Genomic DNA, 4,017 nt, shown 5'->3' on the forward strand with positions numbered 1-4,017 from the left:
AGGCTCCCCGAAAGAAGCCCAAAGTAGGAGTCGATCCTGGACTCCGGGATCACGCCCTGATCCAAAGGCAGACACCTTTGAAGTCAGCCACCCAGGTGAGCCACCCAGGAGTCCCAATAACTAGATTTTATACCCAAGTGTAACTACTGTGCAATCTGTGTGGGTAAGATACTCAACCTTTCCTTCCTGATCTGTAAAATAATATTCTCCTCTCTGAGTTGTTGTAAAGGTTAAAAAATAATAATAATAATACACATGAAGTTAAGTGACCCCCTATAAAAGGTCAGTTTAATTTAAGCCAGAAATATTATGTTAAATATGTTTCTTTTTTTCTTTCTTTTTAACAGGAAAAAAAAACAGATTTTTAATAACACGTATGCCTCCTATATACATGGGAGACACCCAGAGAAACTAAGTAACTCCAAAGATGTCTCTTTATCTGCTCATTTGTTGTAGAAAACTAAGAATTATGAAAAAATAAGGTCTTTGTTCCTTTGGCCCCTACCTTCCTGGCGTTCTGATTTATATAAAGTTTCACCATCGAGGAAGTCTATGTGAGCTTTTATCCCTTCCAGCAGGGCAAAATGCCCATGGCCTCATGTAAATACATGAGAAGAGTATCGTGTGTCAGCTTATATAATGAGAATTCATCTCACTGTATTGCATCTCTTAGAATCTTTATTTGGTGAAAAATTTTTTGACTTCTCTATTATGACGGGTCTCATTCATACAAGCTTAAACAGCAGATGTCTTAAATGTAGGACAAAAGATGACACACCCTCCCCACCTTCTGTTTTTCTCTCTTCTCCCCTGACCTATTCTCAGAGCTTAGAATGGACCCCGTTACAATACTTGTGTACTTAGGCTACACAATGGACTAGCCAACCCACTGAAAAACTGAGCTTTCAGCCTTGCTGATTCATTCCTTCTTTAAGCAGAGATGATTGTTTCTAACTTATAATGTCTTTTTCCTGACTCCTAATGAGTTTCAGTCAACCAAGATCCTTTTTATATCACACGAGTAAACAAACAGAAGAAATGACAATGTCCAAAGAGAAATCCAACTTGAGATATTTTTTCCCTTAGGTAAGCCAAAATATGAATTATTCTGTCAATTTGCAATGAAAAGTTAACTGAACTCATGCTGGTTTGTCTCTAATAGCATTAGGTTCCCACTTTTTGATGAAGTTCAGTAATTTAGTCCTGCAGCATAATGGCAGGATCAATGGACAAGGAGGTAGAAAACTCTATTTTCAGTTCTAGCTCTGGCTCATTACCATTTCTTTGCCCTGACCATCTTCTGTTATTACTTGGAATCTCAATTATATTAGCAATGCAGAGAGATTGAGAAAAACCACCCTGTAAGCTTAACAATTTAGATGCAGCAGTCTTATTTCTGCAATTGGTCTATGATTGTGGTCTCAGGCAAGAAATTGTCTAATGTGGCACCTCAGTTTCTTCATCCACAGAGACATGATAAATTGTTTCTCTTTTCCCACCAGTTCCTTCACAGAAATGCAGTAATGGAAATGGTATTGATGCTATAAAATATTTTGATCTCTGTAGCCTGTTGCTATGTAAAGAAAAAGTCCTTATTATATTTCAACTTGCATTTTCAGGTACTTAGTGCTCCCTGAGTTTGCACCATATCAATTATTTTTGGAAAAGATTACTATGGATATTACTATTCTTTGCAGAACCTTTGCAGATATAAAACAGGTCATGAAGAATATGCTTTAAGAAAACAAAATTAGGAACACCTGGGTGGCTCAGTGGTTGAGCATCTGCCTTTGGCTTAGGGCGTGATCCCGAGGTCCTGGGATCGAGTCCCACATTGGGCTTCCTACATGGAGCCTGCTTCTCCCTCTGCCTATGTCTCTGTCTCTCTCTGTGTGTCTCTCATGAATAAATAAAATCTTTAAAAAAATAACAAAATTATTTCACAAAATTTGTGATCGATTGCTGGCTGCTGACAAATCTTCTGATTCAAATTGTCAGCCTAATCATCTTAACTTGAAAGAGACAGCTTGTTCATTCAGTGCTATCGCCATGTTGTCTAGGTAGCAAATACAAGCTAAAAAATGAGGATACCACTCAGTTGATCCAAGTAATTCCAGGATTTTTGTCAAATATCTGAGAAAAGTATGTAGGTAGTAAGGGATATTAAAATCTAACAATAGTTGATAGATAGCTTCTAATCTTGGTTTTGCATGTGTCAAACCTAAGAATGTTATAGTGATATTCACCTATCTCAGGTAGATAATAAGAGCATTGATAGATAATAAGTATGTCCTGTCTAATTGTTAAAAGAATGATTATCCTTACAATGCCCATTTTAATTTTTGAAGATTGTGATGGTAATGTATTTTGTTTTACAATCTCTCTCTTTTTCTCTCTTTTCATATTCAAAAGATGTCGATTGGGATTGTTTCCCATTCAGCTTGATTCGGGGTGCTTTGAATGCTGCTTCCATCTGAAAGAGCATCCTTCTCTAAGCCTTCCTTTTCCTCCTGTAGGCTGTCAGGGGACAATGCAACAGCCAACATACAAACTACCTTTTGCGAATGGCTAAAGATGGTGGTGATTGTATAGCATCCTGGGCAGTCCATGGCCACAAAGTAGGAATCAGGGCTCTGCACCAAGGACTTCTTGTGTTTCCTCTTCTCTTCCAGAAAGGGATAGAGAAGATCCTTCTCAAGGAGCATGTTCTCATTGGGAGGTCGTCACCCCTGGAAAAGCTGTTATACAATCTCTTTGTTACATTAGAATACTAACAGATCCAAAGCTCAGTGAAGGAAAAAAATTCTTAAGATTGAGACATGAAATTGTATTAATTCAAAGACAGATCTGAAACGGAAAGATCAATTCATAGGGTAAAAGGAATAGAGGAACATATGTGCCAAAATTTACAGGTAAGGAAGACCCAAGATGTAGAATTGAGCTGGTAACTGACAGAGATTCTAATAGGCAAGTCAGAACTGCATGTGCCTAGCAACAAGTATTGGGGATTGGTCACTAGGAAACTGGAATCCAAAGGCAAGAAATCCAGTTACTTTGGTTACAAGAGATACACATAGAAAACCTATAAAACTCTTTGAAGATATATCGTTCATTCATTCAGTAAGTTTATATTAAGTACCTATATGTGCTAGACACTATTTTAGACACTGGGAAATAAGCAGTGAACAGAACAAAGTTCACTTGTGTAGCTAGTTGGGGTGTCAGGGCAGGGCAGACAATAAACAAGTAAAATACATAGTTTGTCAATAGAAATAAGTTTATGGGGAAAGTTTAAGCGAGGAATTTCTGGGCATGGGAAGAAGAGTTGCAATTTTATTTTACTTTTTTTTTTAAGATTTTAATTATTTATTCATGAGAGACATACAGAGAGAGGCAGAGAGACACAGGCAGAGGGAGAAGCAGGCTCCATCCAGGGAGCCGGATGTGGGACTGGATCCCGGGACTCCAGGATCACACCCTGGGCCAAAGGCAGACGCTCAACCGCTGAGCCACCCAGGCATCCCAAGGAGTTGCAATTTTAAACAGTGATAGAGAAAGCCTCACTGAGAAGTAGGCATAGGCAAAAACAGGCTAGACAAGAGGGAAGCAGAGAGTCATGCAGATACCTATGGAAGAGTGATCCAGGCAGTGAATAAAGCAAATGCAAATATTTTTTTTAATATTTTTTATTTATTTATTAGAGATAAAGAGAGATAAAAAAAAAGAGAGAGAGAGATAAAGAGAGAGAGAGAAGCAGGCTCCATGCTGGGAGCCCGACCTGGGACTCCATCCCGGGTCTCCAGGATCGCACCTTGGGCTGAAGGCGGCGCTAAACCGCTAAACCACCGGGGCTGCCCAAATGCAAAGAATTGAGGCAGGATCCTGCCCAGCACATTTGAGGAAAAGTAAGGAAGCCATCACAGTTGGAACCGAGTGAGGAAAGGGGGAAGAGTAGGAGATGATGTTAGAGAAGTAAGCAAGAGACACACCAAATATGTTAGGCCCAGAAGATAATTG

General features: G+C 39.1%; 1 pseudogene; it reads right to left on the minus strand.

Moving 5' to 3' along the window:
• Positions 1 to 2,436: 2,436 nt before the first annotated feature.
• LOC129509419 (40S ribosomal protein S27-like) lies at positions 2,437 to 2,705 on the minus strand (annotated as a pseudogene).
• Between the last annotated feature and the right edge of the window lie 1,312 nt (positions 2,706 to 4,017).

Source organism: Nyctereutes procyonoides, unplaced genomic scaffold (assembly GCF_905146905.1).
Source record: "Nyctereutes procyonoides isolate TBG_1078 unplaced genomic scaffold, NYPRO_anot_genome, whole genome shotgun sequence".
Lineage (NCBI taxonomy): Eukaryota > Metazoa > Chordata > Mammalia > Carnivora > Canidae > Nyctereutes > Nyctereutes procyonoides.